The sequence below is a fragment of the Pleurodeles waltl genome, chromosome 6, assembly GCF_031143425.1.
Source record: "Pleurodeles waltl isolate 20211129_DDA chromosome 6, aPleWal1.hap1.20221129, whole genome shotgun sequence".
NCBI lineage: Eukaryota > Metazoa > Chordata > Amphibia > Caudata > Salamandridae > Pleurodeles > Pleurodeles waltl.
This window is the reverse complement of record NC_090445.1, coordinates 1,077,062,638-1,077,083,323: the sequence shown is the minus strand read 5'-3', so window position 1 is coordinate 1,077,083,323 and position 20,686 is coordinate 1,077,062,638. Positions and strand designations below refer to the sequence as shown.

The window sequence follows — 20,686 nt, the reverse complement described above, 5'->3', positions numbered from 1 at the left end:
TACTACCTCATTTAAAAGACTGCACACCTGGAAAAGGTTTAGCAGCGGATACTTTTAAGAACTATTGATTGGAAAGTGTCAGTGCAAAAGACTTCTCAGAACTTCAAATGCCAAGTGGCATATGTATTGTGGACAGAGATGTTTATAGTTATATGTGTAGATGTTTGTATTCATTGTCTGTAAATAAGATGTGATTTTTTATGTTTTATGTCATAAATCAAGAGAGTGAGACAAAGAGAAACAAACACTAAAGAATAAAAAGAAGTAAATTCTTCCAGTGATTAAATGATAATTTCACTGAGATATACAAGAATATATATATATTAATCCCCTCTGTATAGTTGTATCTGGTGTATCGTTATATGGCCCATATAAAGCGGGGTTATAAGGGCCTCCCTAGATGGTATAGATGTAACTCGTAATACAGCGGTCACTGTTCCACTGGGATGGTGGCAGGATTTTCCATAGCGTTCTTGCCCGAAAGACCGCTAAACTCATAATGAGGGCCTCAATGTTACACTTAATTAAGTCCATGGGGAACCACATCTGGTCCTGGGTTAACCGCTGGGGCTTTATCTGTTGGCCAGGGTTACTTCCTATAGGCTAATTATCATAGGTTTGTCAAAGTTTTGTGATCCTGTTCAGGTCATGGATACACACTGCTGTTCTTGTGGAAGGTGGATAATGGTAGGTCATCAATAAGTTAGCTAGTAACCAAAGAAGTTGTTTCTCATCTTTCAGGAAAATAAGTCTTTGCTTTTCAAGGAAAAAAAAGGTTTTCAACAACTTTGTCTAAAGAGTCTGCACAAAACAAATGTCTTCAACAACATTGTCTAATGAACGTAATGAATCTTTACGTTGCAACCTTAGAGAAATGAAACATCCTTGTAGGATTTATGATTAGGTTAATTCAGTATTGCCTTCTTGATGTGCAACTGTATTTCTCTTTAATATTTTGTCATCAGCTGTTGGATTTTATTTGGACTTTTCGGTCATCATTTGTAGTTTCATTTCATTTTTATTCCCTTTGTGTTTGTTTTATTTCCTTTTTACTGTAAATTTTGCTAATTGGGGGAAATGTGTGGTGAGTGGAAGATTCCAGGCTGGCATCTTCCAGCGTGGAATATTGCTAGGCGCCTGATTTAGAGGTTGGTTGGTTGGGTTATGTAGGGCCGCCATAGCTGGCTACTTTACTGCCGCCATGGCGAGGGTACTCTTCCCACAAACTTTGGAGATGCACGCCAGCCCAGATGATATCTCTTGAATTTCCAGGGACCGGCATCGTGGCGGTTCCTGTAAAGGCACTGAAAGTTGGACGGAAGGCTCTATTGTTTCTTTTTTATTTAAAAAAATAATATCTCAAAGCGGGATTTTGTTTTTCAAAATTAAAAAAGCAACAACCCCCTCGCCACAGGTGTTTCCACCCATGGTGTGGGGATTGTTAATTTGTAGTTTTTACTGCCCATTACTAACAGGTTTTACCTGGTGGTGATGGACAGTAAAAACTTGGCATTTGTCTGCCCACTTAAATAGGGTGGGTGGACCAATGGCAAAACCTTTGACGGCCATTACTCTGGCCAATCTGAGGTGTATCTCGGCGTCGGAGACAAAATAGTCTCCGTCATCTGCATACTGAAGGTCTGCCCGACTCTAAATGAGAAACATTCGGCCCTATGTCACTTAAAGAATGCTGATGTAGTTTTGAAGTTATACAGGGGATCGATGTGGAGGAGAGACAGGTGATACTGGTCCTGCTGCTGTAACTTGTTGATCCTCCATGAATGGATATACTTATCATGAGAATCTGCCTCCTGATTCGTTTGGATTCATCCAGCTACATATCATCCAATTCTCCTGCTATTCATGTAAATCAGGTGGCAGAAAGGGAAGCCATAAACAAAGGAATGGATAGGCAGTCATGTCCACTAAGAACAAGAATAAATGCAGACTGAGCACAGACCACTATCTTGCACAGCGGCCCCCATTTGTCACTCACTGGAAGAATCGGGGCAGTTTCCCTACCTGGGACACAGGAAAAACGGGGGACTCTACACTTGATCTATAATTCTATGTCACCACTTTTAGATCTTTTATAACCAAGTAAGAGGGGCCAGGTAGTCACCATCGCTGAGTTTCAGAGTGAACCTCACTTTATCAAAGCTAGCTCCTACAGTTAAACTTTTCTTATTACCAAGGCAACCTTTTGAAAGTGGTCAGAGGTTGTCAGTCTACTAAAGAAAAAATATAAAGTAAGTCAGAAATAGTGCAGACGACATGGTGGCTCTGGTTTACAAAGCTGTGCAGAAAACGTCTATCCCATAAGCACTTTTACAAACACTGGTTCCCATCCCCTGCTGGACGCACACGGGGTAAGGTTTCAAAGAAGAAGACTTAGATGTAGTCTGGGAGCAGGATAACGCTAATCCTAATGATTATGTGTCTGTTGTTTCCAATACATCATCAATAGGTCTCACATTAACAGAAGTTTAAATGTCCTGGCATCCAGCTGATCTGAGATTACCGTATTATACCGTATCTCATTGTATAAGAATGGCACAGCTCTTTCAATTATGATAAGGTACATTAATTGACTATAGGAGACACACTGAAGAAACACAATATGCGACTGTGTTTTCCACATAAATAAGAGATTGCCACACTCACCATATAATCCATGATTGGCTGCATCCTCTGCAGATTTTAACAAACATTGGCTCAAGTGCAAATTGATAAAAAAAGTTATTAAAGTTGCTGCACATGAGATTAAACACTGCACCAGTCACTTTACAAAAGTAATTAGTCACCTTCAGCAGCTGATTGCAGTAAACAGACAGATTAAGAGGTGACAATGTTCACAAGTGAAGAGTGTCGTTTGATGGATTGCAGATATCCATAGCAGAAACCAAAAAAAACAAAGCATTAGTATTATATACAACTGTAATAGATAGAATGATGTTCTTCTTTGTCAATGTTTTTTAGGTTTACCATTAACACAACTTTGTGTTCATATCACAGGCAATCTTCACAAAGTTAGTTATTTCAACAGGATATTAGGAATTTAGAAGATTCACAAATATGTTGCAAGTCTTTATAAGGTCCCGTGCCTTGTTTCTGAAAGCATCTGCTAATGAAACATCCACATTACAAATATAAAATGTGGTCCACTGTCCTGCAAAATTATTTTCAATGGAAAGAGATACAACATAATGAAAGAATAATTTGCCTTTCTTTACCACATGATTTAATTTCGATTGGCCAGGCAGTAAGGAGTTAGAAGTGATCAGATCATGCTCCAGCCATACTGGCTGTGTATGTTGCACTATGGAGTAAAGTCAGTAGGATCTTGGGAGCTGAATGAATTCGCTGCTGGAGACATTGGTCTAAATATCACCTTGAAAGAGATCACTCAAAACTATTTTAAAGAGCAGGCACCTGGTGAGGTGTGCTGGCTTACAATAGCAGAAGATCCTAGGGGAGCAATCAGAGGGTAGCTGACCTCTTTTCAGATTCTGGGGACGGGCGCCTAGTTGATGTCTACAATGAGTACGAAATGAGCGGGAAAACCAAGTCTTCACTGTCTTGGTCTGCCAGAGGTATGGGAGACCCCTTCTGATAAACCATGATGCCGCCAATCGTTAGGAAGCACCGAAGCAGATAATGCCTTCCAGGAAAAGCCCCTGTTTGAGGAAAAGGCCAAATTGGCAAAATTCCACCAAATGGCAGAAGACAAACAGCAGCAGATAACTGGACTCCAGGAACCAACTGCACCAAAAGTAGAACGGGAACTAACAGAAACCAGTAGTAGTAACAACCGAAAATGGAACCAGAACTCAAGAGGTGAGGATGTGAAGAAGAATTAACATGACTGATGAAGCATTGCAACACATGGGCAATACAGATCTGATCTATATAAATATATAAATTTCAGTAAATTACGTCTAAAATGGACAGCCATGAAGGATTGGGAATCTAACAAGAACTGCTATGGGGTGCCGCCTTCTTGGATTGGACGAGATAAGTATCCCAAGAATCCTTACTAAGGATTCTGGAATGAATAAATGCTGGAAGAATGGAGGTACACAAGATATCTCCTGTCCACACTCCCCCCTGCCAAGAGTCTGAGTGAAGGTGTCGAGGACCACACCCGAAGGCCAGCCGCTATGAGGTAAATAAAGCAAGAGTAGCTCTGTTGCCCACCGGAGCTCCCAGCATCATTCTTGCAGGTAGCGCATAGCATGCCATGCGCTACCTAGGCCTATCAGGCATGGCCGCCATGCAACTATCTCGACATTGCTTACGGTGAAAGATCCTATATACAGGGCTCTCAAGATACAGCTTCACAAATTGGAGGTCCAGCATAGGGTCTTCATTTTCCTTGAAACTTTATAAAGCTTTGCACAAAGAGAGGGGTGAATATGAGTCCACCTTGAACACTACTAAAAGTATGCTTCAGACAAAGTTTCACATAGACCAACCATATTATACAAAATGTGACAAGGCTGACAAGCTGATGGCCTATAAAAACATTTCATTGAAATGCTGAGAGCACTGTTAAAAAGTTTATTTAAACTCTAAATGCTGGCATAGGCTAGTTGCCATCACCATTACAATGCCCTAATCCAGAGCCTATGTCTCTTCCTATTTTCTGCCTCTATTCAAGGGTATGTGAATTGAGGCAGGGACATGAGAGGAAAAGGATGTGGTCATGTGAAAAGACAGGAGGCTTTCCATTTGTTTGAGACTCAGACTATCAATTGTATGCAGATGCAGTGGTTGCAAGAGCCGTAGAAGGTGGGAAGAGAAAGCATTCAAAGCCTTCAGGCTACCTGAACAAATGAAACAAATCCATTTGGTGGAGCAGAGGGAAAGGCAGTGCCTGCAGAGGCCCCCCACTTCCTTCTTTCACAGCTCCTGCTGTCCTTTTATGTCAGTTCATAGTGGGGCTGTTCACCCCAGAATGCACAGCAGTAACTGTCAGGAATAGACCAGTGGGGTGTGAAACAAACTTGTGAAGAAAGTTGCTAGGACCGCCCATATAGGCAGAATATTCGAATAGCTTTATAGCCTTCTGTAGAGGGCTATCATGGCCATTAAAGTCACACTTCCATGTCATTGACCCTGTAAAGCTAGAAAAAAGTAGGAAAGTTTAAGCTGACATCTGTTATCTATTTCGTACATTATTTTTTCAAGTTGACTTGTAAGCACCGATATTGTACTGAGGTACCGAAGGCCTCATTTAGAGTTTGGCACATGGGTACTTCATCACAAACATACCTGATGTCTTGTCAACAAAATTAGAAGTGCTAGGCTATAATACACTTGCAATAAGACATATAGGGGGTGATTCTAAGTCTGGCGGGCGGCGGAGGCCGCCCGCCAGACTTCCCCCTCCAAAATACCGCTCCGCGGTCGAAAGACCGCTGAGGGTATTTTGGGTTTTGCACTGGGCTGGCGGGCGACCGCCAAAAGGCCGCCCGCCAGCCCAGTGCAAAACACCCTTCCCATGAGGACGCCGGCTCAGAATTGAGCCAGCGGAGTGGGAAGGTGCGACGGGTGCAGTGGCACCCGTCGCGTATTTCAGTGTCTGCAAAGCAGACACTGAAATACAAAGTGGGGCCCTCTTACGGGGGCCCCACGACACCCCATACCGCCATCCTGTTCCTGGCGGGCGAACCGCTGGCGGGCTGTCAGAATCCTCCATGGCGGCGCAGCGAGCTGCGCCGCCATGGAGGATTCATTTGGGCAGCGGAAAACCGGCGGGAGACCGCCGGTTTTCCACATCTGACCGCGGCCAAACCGCCGTGGTCAGAATGCCCTGCGGGGCACCGCCAGCCTGGTGGCGGTGCTCCCGCCAACCCTGGACCGCCGGGGTCAGAATGACCCCCATATAGGATGTCCATTATGTTTGTAATGGTGTAACTTGTGCAGGAAACACTAAGTCTGGCTCCCAGTCCTGAAAGCCAAGGATTAAGAAGTCATGCCGGTGTTAGGCTTGATAAAATCCAATAATAATCCTTACCCAAGGGAACAACAGAGAGGATCCTTGATCTTGAACAGTTCCTTATCGTCTGTAGCCCCAATGAGTGTTAAAGACATGAAACTTTATCTGTGAAAAATATATTTCATATTATCTAAAACAAATATAAACAGAGAATAGTAGAAGCTAAACACCAGTGTTTCCTTTGTTCAAATAATGAGTGCAGGTGCCCAAAACCCTGCTCAGAAGGCCTCGGCCAGCACTACTGATTGTCAGGTTCTGAAGACTCTGCTTAGTCTTCAAACCACCTCAGCCCTCTTCAATCTGCTGCTAGCCTGCCTCCTTATCTTACCTTAGAGGTTCCTGCTTTATCCTTTTTGTGGCGTTTTCTGCCCTTTCTATTCCTCTTTCTTTACCATTTGTGTGTTTTCCACCTCTTGTTCTCCATAAATGTCCGAAGAGGAAAATAAGTGTTGGTCTCCCAAGAATGAGTGCAGTGGTCCCCTCTCTCAAAATAGGCTCTGCAATACACTCATTAGAAAAATGGGCACACCCTGCAACCTCCCTGGAGCCCTTCACTTACCCTTCAGCTATCCCGAATCAAGACATCCACAAACGTAGATTAGGCTGTTCCTTACTGAAGAACATGACGCTCGGAAAAAGCCAATTCTAAACATGGTATGCTTCAACCATATAGCAAATGCTTGAATGGGGAAAAACATACACTGTATGTGCTGAAAAAAGATCTATCCTGGTGAGGGCTGGATATTCAATCATTTCGGAGTCGGTGATACTTTTCAAAATTTGACAGGATATTGAGTCACCTTTTTAAAGGGTATATTAAATATCTCTGGCAATTGGTGCATTTTTAAGAACATTGGCCAGTAAGACTGGCCAAACTAAATACAACATAAAGACTATTTAAAAGGGGTTATTGGTTTGTAATCAACAACTTTTCAGCAAATGGTGCAGCACGTAATAGTACACTTAAATGCGCACCTGCCCACTAATATTGACCAAGTTTGGGAGGACCATTTCTTGGCAGGTTTCAGCAGGATCTGCCTTTAGTTTTGTACAGTGCTTAATTTGTAAATAGAAAAGTGCCAGTGTTCATAGCTCTCCTCTGAAACACGCAGCTGCTGCTTTTAAATGTGTGAGCACCTAATTCTGAGGCAGCGTAATCCTCTTCAATCCCTTTAAAGCCGCTCCCTGCCCCTTCCCTCACTCTGGCAGCTTCCTGCTTTCTCCCTTTGTGACGCTTTTTCGTTTTTCTCTTCCTCCGTCTTTCCCATATGTGTCTTTTGCTCGCAGCAAATGCTTGAGGCAGAAGAATAAGGCCCTGCCCTCAAAAATAAGTGCCGGTGCTCAGCACCGGAAACAACAAGCACAAATTAAGCACTGGTTTTGTATGCAGAATGTGACAAATATGCAGTTTATATTACACTAGTCCATAAAAACTGATTAAAATTGAAGCAACATTATCAGAGGAACACTAAGAAATTCACAGTCAATGTAAATGTGTTCCTAATAATCCACAAGATTACTTTGATCGTTCGATCAACAATATAATATTAATAAACGTACTGGGTTTCCATATGCATAGTGCAAAGTGCCAAGTGCAAAAGGTGAAAATGTCGCTCCTGACACATTTCAGCCCACTACACTGCCTTTATTAAAGGAATTGTGCAGCCAGACGTTTGGGATTTAAATAATAAAATCAACAAAATTATTTAAAATAATAAGGAATTGTCTAGACTTGATTGAAATAATGTTACTCCAGGTATTACCTACTTATTTATGCAGACTGTCCAATTAAGCAGATGATTTCAGATGCTATTTTACATTTAAAAATATCCTCTTTTTAAGTTAAACCCCATAATCCAACAACCTGACTGCACAAACTCAGACATGGAATTTTCACTCCTAAATTCACAAATAAAGGGTCAAAATATCGGACTTGGGAAATTATTAAGAGACTAAATACTATGTTCATCCCTGCTTAACCCCCTCGCTGCTATGCCCCCCCCCCCCACCTCAGGCTAAGCCTATTTTTTGGCTACTTGGGGTAGTTTGAGCTTAGGCCCCCATAATGTTTTGTCCACATAAGCTATCCACTCAAAATTTGCATCCTTTTTTACCAACATCCTGGGGATGCAAAGATACTCAGGGCTTGATGATTCCCCTTCAGAGGGCATAGAAAATAGCCAAAATACACCTAAGGTGTGTTTTTTGTGAAAAATGGGGAAAATGTGCTGCAGAAGAAAGTGTCTGTCCCACCCCCCGCCTCCTCCCCCCCCACGCATGGCATCAATGGGGGATTTGTGATGCTAAAATCACCATCTTCCCAACTTTCAGGAAAAGGCAAACTTGAATCAGAAAACCAAATTTTCTAACACAGTTTTGGCATTTTACTGGGACATAGCCCATTTTTCCTATTTTTTGTGCCTTCAACCTCTTTCCAGTTACTGGTAAAAATGGGTGTGAAACCAATGATGGATTCCAGAAAGCTATACATTTCTTAAAAGTAGACACAATTTTAAATTCAGCAAGGGGTCATTTGTGTAGATCCTTCCAGATGTTCCTATAGAAAGTAACAGTTGAAATAAAAATTATTGAAATTGAGTTAAAACAACAGCCATTTGTGTATTGTTTTCATCTGAAACTTTTAATAACTATGGCTAATTTTCAAAAGCAATAAACCGTTACGTCCGCTAGACCCTTCTGGTTGCAAGGATATATAGGGCGTGTAGCTTCACCAAGAACCCGAAGTACCCAGAACCAATAACTGAGCTGCACCTTGCAATGGTTTTTCGTTGGGTACCAGGTGTACAGAAATTCATTTGTTAAAATATAAAGAGCACACATGGGCACAAGATATGGAGTTTAGAAGCAGAGGTTATTTGCACATCTTTGAATTTGTGGGTACCCATACTAGCATGTGAATTAAAGAGCATTTATCAAAATTACTTCTTCCTTACACAATGTCTTACATTTAGAAGGTGCAATTGCAGAGAAAGACAATTGGTAATAACGCTTGTTCTATTCTGTGTTCCCCCAAGTCCCCGATAAAAACTCACTTGTGTGGGTAGGCCTACTGACCGTGACAGGAAATGGCCAAAACGCATCAAGGATACAGCACATTTCTCCATGGAAAACTGACCCTTTTTTTGCAATGTGCCTAGCTGTGGATTTTGAGCCCTAACTCGGCCGCCACCTAGCAAACCTGTACATTTTTGAAAACTAGACTCCTAGGGAAAATACAGGATGGGGTGACTTGTGGGGCTATCACCAGGTTCTGTCACCCAGAATCCTTTGCAAACCTCAAAATGTGTTTGAAAAAACATTTTCCTCACATTTCTGTGGTGGAAATTCTGGATTCTGAGGGGAGCCACAAACTGTCTTCCACCCAGCATTCCCCCAAGTCTCTAAATAATAAGGGTACCTCACCTGTGTGGGTAGGCTTAGTGGTCGGCAACACGAAACGACCCAAAACACAACATAGACACATCACATTTCTCCACTAAAAACTAACCCCTTTTTTGGAATTTTCCTACCTGAGGATTTTGGGCCCTAGCTCAGCCACTACCAAGGAACATCTAGCAAACCTGTACATTTTTGAAAACTAGACAACTAGGAGAATCTAGTATGGGGTGACTTGTGTGGCTTTCACCAGGTTCTGTCACACAGAATCCTTTGCAAATCTCAAAATGTGTCTAAAACCACATGTTCATCATATTACTGTGGTGGAAAGGTATGGCATCTGAGGGGAGCCACACATTTCCTACCACTCAGCCTTTCCCTCAGTCTCTCAACAAAAATGATACCCACTTGTGTGGGTGAGCCAAGTACCTGTAACAGAGAAGGGCCAAAAACATGTAGAGTGTGAGGGGGAACCGAAGCTGGTCGAAAATGTCAGGGTTTTTTAAATATGTTTTTAGGCTTACTCTGCTAGTGGAATGTTGGGTAGTAGGAAATTTGTGGTATATTTCTGTTTCTGGAAGAATATGGCAGAGAAATGCAAGGAAAATGTGTGATTTTAGTCAGATTTTGAGGTTTCCAGGACATTGTGGGTAAGAAAACCTGTTGGGATCCATGTGAGGCACACCACCCTGTACTCCCCTAGGTGTCTAGTTTTAAAACATATCTGGAGTTGGTAGATATTTCCTAGACAAGAAGCGAGCATGCTACCAAGTCTCCTAATTCTGTCATGTCCCAAACACTCAAATTGTGAAAAAAACACCCTTAGGTTTTGTTAAAAAGACCACTCACCCACCAACCTAGTTGGTGGCATGCTTCATCATTGGGGTCCCACCCAAGACACCTAGAGTGTCAGGTTTGTGCTTCGACTCCTAATTACAGTAGAGCAGGTTTTTTCGTGAACTGAATTCCCCTACAGAAAGGAGAAGTGGAAAAATATTGTCTTGTGGTTACCTACCAATATGGTGTGTTTTTAATTGTGGTAACTTTGGACAAAGGTTAAAAACTGTGTTTTTCATAATTTGAGTGTTTAGGGCATCTCATAAGGAAGAGACTTGGTAGCATGCTTGCTTCTTGTGGTTGTTGATGTTAATTTGGAAGGCGAGCTACCTCTCATTCTATTGGTACACACATCACGGTTGGATTTGGCACAAGGGTGAGGGAAGGCTCAGAACGTAAAATTTTATAAACAAGAGATAAAATGCAGTGTTAACAACTGAAATGTAAAAAAACTGAACCAATGACTCAAAGCTTGTGAGCTGTAAAGTCGCGTCAAGGCACCAACCAATTTACAGTCCATTCACACACCTTTTATACATGACACACACAAGACCATTCAAGCTGCCTGCCTTGGGCTTAGCCCATTACAATACTCACATCAACATACTGAGCCATTGAAGGGCCCAAAGTAAACACACCAGCCGAATGTGGGTCTTCACTCATGTGTGTCGCACCAACTGGACCATCTTATCTCTAGATGTCTAACCTGTCTCTCACATTGTGGTCACATCCCGCTCTTCATATAACATTGTATGGATTGTAAAATAGTTCAGTAATTACAAGGGAGTGTCCTAAGGGAACACAACAAATTAGACGTCAGCTAGCTTTGTGAATACTGGTAGCTTCTTGTGTGAGCAATGTAGTTATCTGTTCAATACCTGTGACTGTGGACTGATGCTTAGTGGGACTACAAATAATCGTCTCCTAGTGTCAAGTACCCATGTAGTGCTGCTTCTTCCAGGGCATACAGAGGTCACCTATGATCAAAAACATATACATAACAATGGTCAGTGACCCACCTTGTGTGCCAAGTGGTACATACATATATTGCGCTGATTTCCTTTGCCTGTTGCATATGGGGGCTAGAAAACATGTCCCTTCTTGTTGGTGAAAAAAAGAAAAATCTGCAAACAACTTATTTAATTCTGAGGGTAATAACTGCCTGCCTGGTGCAATAGTGTACTAAGGAAGCTTTACTAAGCAAGCTTTACTGGGGACATGCTTTTTTCCGATTGAGCACTTTAACACAATGCCCTGCATGCTATAGTGCCTAAGAGATCTGAGATTACTACTTGTCCCATACTTTAGAGATGTTGAGAGAAAAATGTTCAAAGCACATAATGCGAACAAAAAGGACTATGGTTTTGTATCCTTTTTCACCCCTCTACAGAAATTATAAATCCTAAAAATCCATCTGAGAAACATGAAAGTCACACTTTTCAGCATCTGCATAGATTATGTCCCGCAATTTTTGCAAAACTCTCTACACATGATGAATTTGTTCCTGTCTGTCTTTTGAGAATATAAAAAATTAAAACAATGACAGAAATTATAAATAAACTCTTCAAGGATGTCATTATTAAAAAACTGAAATGCTGGTTCATTACACAGACCAAATGGCATGACCTGATATTCATAAAGCCCAAATTTAGTATGAAATGCTGTCTCACATTCATCTCACTCACAAACTCTTACCAAATGATAAGCACCTCTAAGGTTAATCTTCATACAAATCTTAGCATCTTTGGTGTGACCTAACATTACCAAGATCAAAGGAAGAGGGTAGTGATTTTTAATGGTTACTTGGTTCAGGGCACGAACATGTATGATGACTACCTTCTTTTTTAGGCACAAACAACCAGAGGTGAAGATACAGGACACCGTGCATGTCTAATAAAGCTATTTGTCAGATATGTATCTTTGCACTGTTTCAAATGTTCAGTCTTATTACATGTTACTTTTTATACTCTACTACAAAGCAATTAGGCAACGGGCTCAAGATAAACTGTACAATTGTACTCTCTGCGAGGAGGTGACTGTTATGCTAGCTGTTTACTAAAAACATCAAAAATTATTATATTCGTTAGGAATCCTTTTAGGTAAATGAGCCTCTTCTTCAGCTTTTGCTACAGGCACCATAGCATTCATTTGTAAACGAGTACTATTTTTTTTCTCACACCAAATCTGAATCTTGATAACATACATTTCTACATTTTTATGGCTGAAATTGTATTGTACCTTGCTCTCAGTTAATCCTCGGGTTGTGATTAACTAACAATAGAATTCCTTAAATAATACAGAATTGAGGAGTATCAATTATGTCTAACAAGTATTCCTTGTAAAAATTCAGACTAGTAACTAGAAAAGGAGCGGTGCAGTGTGCGCTTAATCCTGATGTCAAGTCTGCATCATCTACTGCTCTGACCACTTGGGATTGTTCTTCCTGACAGTAGTTGCAGTTTCTTAACCAGTTTCTAATCCATAAAATCCTCGTAGCCTCCTAAATTAATGACTGCTGTAATATTTGAAGAAATTATCCTTTCTTCCAATAAAATGTTTAAACAAACATGCTGTCACTGACTGTAATGTGTTCAAACTTTTTGAGAGGACCCTATTTAAACATTACTCAATGGATCCCTCCTCAATTCCATTGAGCACTCTAATTTACCTAATGCGTTTTCACAGATTTATTATTACATTGTTACCAAAATGTTGATCAAAATCACAATATTAAAACAACTCTTGCTCCCTTCTTTTCTGCTGTTCTTCCTTAGTTAACAGTGGATATACTGTGCCTAACTGCATGGGATCAAGATGGGGAAGGGTGGTTTCATTCTGTCTCAAAATTTCTCTCAGTCACTCTTGTTCTAAGTTAAGATCTTTACTTTTCAAATCGTCTATCTGTTAACATATCATCAATTCTTATAATAAAGCTAATACCAATCTTTTTTGCTTTGCCTAAGGTCTAGTAATCCATGAACAGCCCCTTGGGTCAATGTCCTTCTAACATCGATCCTCCTTAATACTTTCTTGAACGCTTCACGTTCATATCATGACACACTTTTTCTTTCTATCCATTTAATTAACCTGGTTGCTCCATCCCCTAATGAATAGGATAATATGAGCACAACGTTTGACTCTGAGGTTGGAAATGAACTGATGTTACATAAAAATGTAATTTATTTGATTTAAGAAAATCATGCCTAGCTTTTATGAGTCAGAACTATACCTCACAATGTTGTTTTTGTCCTCATTAAAATCCTTGTGGTGTAGTCCTTACAAAAACCGCTTATGGACTTACTATAGAATTACATGCACATAAGTTCAAAATGAGCTTCAGTCTTCTAAATCCAGGGAAAAATTACAATATGTACAATGTTGACGATGAAACAGAAGAGACACAGAGTGTAGAAACTTGGGGGCTCATTATGAGTTAGGTGGTCAGACGAGCCGACCGCCAAATTTGCGGGGATGAGACAGCCGTAAACCTGGCTGCCTCATCCCTTTTCGTATTACGATGTTCCCAGAGGGAGCCCGGCAGGAACAGTGCTACGGTATTGGTTCCTTTAAGGAAGTCGAGGCCAATAACGTACAACATTGTCGTGAGCAGTTCAGGGGCACCTCTGTGGCCCCCTGCACTGTGTTTCTGCCAGTCTTTTCATACAGGGTTCCTGCCAGAAAAGGCTGGTAGAAACTGGACTCAAGATCAGCACGGTGGCGCTGAACTCAGTGCCACCGTGGCTGACCACGACTCCAACCGCCGTCAGCTCGTCGGGAACCATGCTTCTGGCGGGGACGGCGTTCCCCTGGTGGTCCAACCACCAGTTCCATAATGTGGCAGTCAGACTGCCTGGAATGCATCGGTCCGACTCCTACCGCGGCATTGGCGGTCCTAGGACCGCTATCGTTGTAATGAAGCCCTAAAACTGCAAAATCCCCCAAAAAGTGATGGAAAATAGTACACGCCAACAATAGGTACAAATATTCAAGGCCGTGAGAATTGTAATGATCATGGAACTGACCAGAGTAGCAAGATGGGGGTGGAAGAGGGACAGATACTAGCATTATTTTTATGGTATCATTGCGTCGGGCAGATTGTGTTATTTTTAAATATTTCCAGATACCCCCGGGACCTTGTTAGTTACTGAATTAGCGCCAAATTAATATTTTCAGTTGAATGTCTCTTTAGCATATTCAATAGTGTAGTTCAGAATCTTTGTTGAGGTCCGCTCCCACTGTGTCCAATTTGAGTATCTATTTACTCTCATATTTTCTTAGCTGAAGTTCGCAATTACCACCTCTGGGGTTCTTTGTGATTTGTTAAATTCCTGTTCATTATCAAATCCTTTGATGCTCACGGTGCTCGGAGAAGGGCACTGTAGTGTTACTGTATCCTGAGTTTTAGTGGTCCTAGTGTGCTACAGATTTAGATTTGGTTAAATGTGCATCATATTAGGTATTCAACAACCATGCTACTGCAGTTGATCTAAACATTCAGACAGAATTTTGAACCACTGGGAAAAGTTATCATGGTGGTCTTGTTTGCAACCAGTTTCCACACCAAGCAGTTGTGACAAGTGCAGAACACTTTATTTGAGAGGCAAAATCTCAAAACTTTCTAAAACATGTTATTGGTTTCTAGTAAACGTGTGCTGATCTAGTGAACAAAGTATTTTAACTGCCTCAATCACACCTTCATGTGGTATAGATGTGTAAAGGGTTACAACATCTATTGCGACTAACCAGTAGTTTTACTGACATTTAAAATCTTCGAGTTTCTGAAGTATATCTCTGGTGTTTAAGACATAGGATGGTAGATTCTTCATGAATTGTTGTAATTCTTTGTCAGTATATTCTCCCAACTACGAGTATATCTAATCAGTACCCACAATGATTGGTCTGTCTTGTGATGGAAATCCTTTTATATGACATTCAGGATATTAGTATAGTGTTACCACCACTAGATGATCAATAAAGATATACTGTTTTTCTTCTTGGGAAAGCAGGCCGCTAGATTTTCATCCATCCAAATGCTTTTCTAGTTTTCATAGTGGCTGTTGATGAGTTGGTAACAGGCTTCAGAGATAAAATCACCTGGGTGTAGTACTAAAACAGTCCCACACTCGTTTTTTGCTTGCTTCATTTAGATTGGTCTTTAACTAACACATTGCCTGAGGTTGGGGGACATCAATAGCATAAGGCAAATACTTCCATTTGTTGGATTATTTACTGTATTCTTTTTCTACGTCCAAAATGACTGCTGTTTAGAAGAGTCAATGGAATTGCAGAGAGGATGTTTGGGAGTAAATATTGTTTTGGATTTGAATAGACTGGTGTTAGTGTAATGGGTTGATACCTAATTTTATAGCTATATCAATTATGTTTTCATTTGAGGCTTTCAGTATCATTCATTCCTGGTGAGGTGCCTGCTAATGTTGATATCAAATGCATTTGTTCAAGTTCATCAGCACAGAATTGACTACTTATTGGATGAAACATTGACACTGGGGTTCTTTCTGGTTCAAAACAAAGAGAAGAGGGACCGGGAGTATTCAGGTCCAGTGTACAACCTCCCAACAGTCGTAATAAAAAAATGAGTACACTGTTCCGAGCAAAGCAATACCACCAGGAGACCTGTGATCTCAGGAGCTAGAACCCTCAAGCATCAGATTGGATGGCTAGCATCATCATTGGGAATTGCCTCAAACCTCAGAAAGATTTTGAGCATTACCCTCATTTTTCTTTCGATTTTCTATTTTTAATCTTGGTCTTCATCCATGTTATCTTAGTCTGATTAAATGATGGTGTTGAATGGATGAATAACCAATTTTAATCTTTTCTAGCACTTTCTTGATGGTGACTTTGAGCATCACGTTATTGTGGCTGAGAGCCCCCCTCACTGGGGTGCCCACTAGGCATTGCAGTGCCAGCCTGGTGAGGAGCAATTCCCAATGATGATGCTAGCCATCCAATGTGATGCTTGAGGGTTCTAGCTCCTGAGTTCTTTCTGGTTCGCCACAGAAAAAGGCCTGTAGTTTCTATTTCTTTATAAATATAAATAGGTCCATTTCGGTAAGTGTTAAATCTTAGGAAGATGTAGGGCAGAATAATAAAGACTTGTTAAAACTATCCATCCATATTAATTGTGGATAGGTTGACAACTATTTTTCATTGGAAGGCAGTGGTGATCTTGTTCTGGTGTCTGGTGAATGCTGGTTTTCTACCCTGTGTCTACTTACTTCCTCTAAAAACTTAATTCTGAGTTGGCTTGTCAAGGCTTTTACTTTGTTCCTGAGGAGTCAATATCTGATGTTGAAGATAGATCAGATGGTAGATTCACAATACATGTGGTAGGATGAGTTTTAGAGATGTTTACAAAGATGGTGTCGTATTTTTGGCAAAAATAAACACACAACCTAATTGGCAATTCAATTGGTCTCTCTGGAACTTACATTTATTCCTTTTATAATGTATTTTTCAAATTTGCCAATCATTTTATTGAAGATTTTGTAGTTCTTTTTAGATGTTTCTCCCCAATTTGCTTATTCTACTTTTGAGGTTAATTCCTCAACTTTTTTTGTGCTTCTCAAATTATTTCCGTGCAATGTCAATTAGTTGTCTAATTATGTTATTTGATGTTCCCTATAAGTTGTTTTCTCGTTTTTGGATCTTATTGGGATTAGTTCTCTCAATTGTGGGAAAGGTTAGAATCTTTACTCCCTTTTTTCCCCTTCAATCCTTTTTCTCATCATCCCTTCCTACTTCCTTCCTGTTCAACACGGTCCTACCACTAACATAAACATGATCTTGGCAACTCCAAAATGGCTGCCAAGTAACATTGATAGGAGGTCATTGTAGGAAAGTGCCATCTTTCTAGCGTAGTTACCCACACTTTTTGCCTGATATCAGTGTGTTTAGACTGTAGACTCACCAATGTTAGAAGAAAGAGCACACACACAAGGGTCCTGATTAGCAGGATCACTTTGTCTGTGCTCTCTCCTCTAAAATTGGTTACTAGTAAACTTTTTACACCCATAACTGGCATATTGGTGACCTTATGTAAGTCCCTAGTACATGATACTTAGGTACCCAGGCCATTCGTGCACCAGGGGTCCCCCATGGGCTGTGTATTATGCCACCCATGGGGGATCATGCAAACTGTGTCTGGTCCTGCCAGTGCAGCCTGCTCGAAAAGGTGCATGAACCTTTTGCCACAGATATAAGGCTTGCCTTATATCCTTGTCACTGTACTTAGACACTGTAAGTGACCCCTCTGGTAGGCCCTTCAGCCAAAGGCAGGGTGCATGTCCCTAAGTGTGAGGGTACCTCTGCATGAGCAGGGTGCCCCTACAGACCCTAGGACATTTCTTGGACTCTGTAGGTGCGGGGAAGCTATCTTAAAGTATGTAGTGGACACGGGTCAACACAACTGGTCCAACTACACAATGGCTTCTCCGAATCTAGGCGTTTGGTATCAAACATGTTGGAATTGTGTAACTACACCATTTCCAGAGTTAGGTGCATTATACCATGTACTCTGGGGGTTCTTAGAGGGCCCCCCAGTTCTGCCTATGCAGCCTTACGGGGTCCAGCTGCCAGTCCACGCTACTGCTGACCCCAGACACTGTTCTGCCCTTCTGCTGGCGAGCCTGCATCACGCCGAATTCGGTGTCTAGGGGCTGGGGTGTGGTGGCCTCTGAGCACCAGCAGACTACTTTGAAGGGCACATTTGCTGCCCTCCTTGCATAATGCAGTTTGCACCAGTTCAGGAACCTCTGGTTCCTGCTCTGGCGCGAAACTACACAAAGGACAAGGGAATGACCACCCCCCTTCCCAGCTCCTCCACTAGGGAGGTGCACAGAGCTCTGCCAGGTGGCCACTTGATTCTGCCATCTTGGAAATAAGATATGCAGAGGCCACTGGGAGCATCTGACTGGTTAGGCCAAGTAGATGATATCCCTGACCTCCTCTGATAGGTGGGTCACTTCAGAGAGTGACCAACCACATTTTGGGATTACTTAATGGCTCCCCGAGGGTGGCTCCCCAGATTCATCAAGCAAGACTCTGAGGAACTCTCTGCAAGACAGCTTCTGCTCCTGGCCTTTGGGACTGTTGCTGGTCTGCTTTGGAACCAAACAAGTCTGCTTCTGGTGGGAAGGCTCCTTTGCAACATTGTTTCTCTGGATAACGCAAGAATTCTGCAACATCCAAGGCTGTGCATCCTCCAGGGTCACAAGGACCCTAATTGCACCTGGACGCAAGAAAGAATCTCCCTTGGAGTGAAGGAGTCACTCCCCTGCATCCGCAGGCACCTCAAGACAACGTTGACCGGTTGGTGGGGTCTGCTGTTCCACAAACATTGAAAGGCACTGCTTCACAGGTGGTGAGTCTTTGGCCTCCTCTGGGTCCTGCTTGTCATCTGAACAACTTGGGAGACTGTGGGTCCCGGCTCCTCCCACTGGATTAGAATCCCTGTGCACAGCAACTGTTGCAATTGCCAAGGCTTGTTGACTCTTCCTCCAGGAGATCTTCAGGCGCCAAGATGCCCCTGCTTCCAGCACTCTGCAACTTGAAGATCAGCCTGCCCTGCAACTTCTGCGATGTGGGACTTCTGTTTTTTTGTGCTGGTGAGGCCTCCTTCTGACTCCCCGTGTCCATTGCCTGTGTGTCACTTGTGGGGGCTCCATCAACCTCTTCTGGCCTCCTGCAGCTCCTGGACCCCACAGCTGGACTTCATCCTTGTAGCTGGGCGCCGAAACACCCGGATATCGAATATAGCGGCCTCCAGGCCGCCCGGTACCCCGGGGGCACTGCGGGGGCGGAGCAAGGGAGCACTCCCCTCCGGAATCCGGATTCCCGTAATAAAATACGAAGCTGGACGTCCGCGACAAGAGAGAGAGAGGACGCGGAAGCAGAGGAGCCGTATGAACAGGACGATGCGGAGGGAACGCTGCATGGAGACGCCGTGACGGGCGAGAGCCGGAACTAAGGACCACCCAAGGAGCGGAGCCGCTTAGAAAAGCTGACTTCCGGGGAGAGCCTCGACGAAGGGCAGGCAAGACCGGAATCACCTACACTCAGCCACGTCCCTGGAGGGGCGTGGCTCCAGCAGGTATGGTCCTGCCTTCAAAACAGACTAAACGCATTGGTGGGAAAAGAGTAGGGAGAGCGAGGGAGGAAGGGGCTGAAGGAGGGAGAAGGCGGAGGAGAAGGGACTCAGTAAAGAATAACTGGCAGGATTTGCCCTAGAAAACATATATATAAATATTTTTTTTCTTTTGCCTTGCTTTGTTATTTTGTTTTTGGGTTTGTTTGAAGGACAGGAAATTGTTTACTAGCGTTTTCTTTTCCTTCCTCTCGCTACAACCCACACTTACCTTTATAACACAATTGAGGTACCATTGACGTGTACTGCAAAGAGGTCGTTCACTACGGGGGCTGTACTAGTGGGATTAAAAACCCTCTTTTTTCGCCCCAATCCCCCCTTTGCCCTACTAAGTCATCACTCGCTCTCCCTGACCTCACACCCTATTAAACAGTCCAAGAGACAAGGTGCAGAGTTACGACTTACCTTAAGTTTTTCGTTTCACGGCTTCCTTGACGACGCCATTCCACCGCGAGATCGTCGGACAAAACACCAGAAGACCTGAAAGAGAGAAGAGGAAGAAAGAGTACTTCACTGAGAGAAAGAAAGAGAGAAGAGGAAGAAAGAGGACTTCACTGAGAGAAAGAAAGAGAGATTCAAGGACTGATAGAAAGGACTGGTGAAGCATCAATAAAAGATATATCTTTTCTAAACCTACAACCCCGAGTTGTCTCGTATGTCCTTACTGCTACGCCCACCGCCACAATCCTCCACCGACTTACAGGAACTTCACCTCTAGGAGGGTGGACATTGCCATCTGCACCTCCAAAGGGGCTGAACTCTGTCTCCTTCCTTTTCAGGTCCTCCACATCCAGAATCCCTTCCTGGGTTCCACTGGCCTGGTCCATAGGTCGTGACAACGGCTGAACAATCCGGGGCTTCTACTGACTTCAGAGAGAGTCCTTTTCTCCCCTCTGCATCCGGGTCCCCTGGTGCAGGTACTCTGGTTGGTTTCTGGGTATCCTTGGGTGGGGGGGACTCTCCAACCTTCCTCTTGTCTGTTGGTTTCCTCGGGGTTCACTGGGAAGGGTCCTGACTCCCACAAACTCCAACCACTACTCCCTGTGTTAGCCTACGGGACAATTACCTTGCACCTGGTCGCTGGGGGCACTGCCCGTACTTACCTTTGATGTTTCTATCTACCCCAACCCCTAGCTAACTACCACACTTACCTTGGTTGAGGTCACTATTCCACTTTCTTATTATACAGTTCCCCCCCCCCCCCACCAAGAGGGCCGTGTCTATTTTATGCTATTTCTGTTGGCTACATTTTGTAAATATTGTGTGTAGATATCTCCAAAGGGAGA

At 42.7% G+C, this 20,686-nt stretch overlaps 1 long non-coding RNA gene across 1 annotated transcript in view; it reads right to left on the bottom strand.

The window, feature by feature from the left end:
• Positions 1-20,686, bottom strand: part of LOC138302083 (uncharacterized) — a 187,238-nt gene that overhangs the window by 83,672 nt on the left and 82,880 nt on the right. The window contains exons 2-3 of the long non-coding RNA XR_011205267.1: positions 19,806-19,880; positions 11,113-11,211 (exon numbers count right to left, since the gene is read on the bottom strand). This is a non-coding gene — a long non-coding RNA (uncharacterized lncRNA). The remainder of the gene's footprint in view (positions 1-11,112; positions 11,212-19,805; positions 19,881-20,686) is intronic.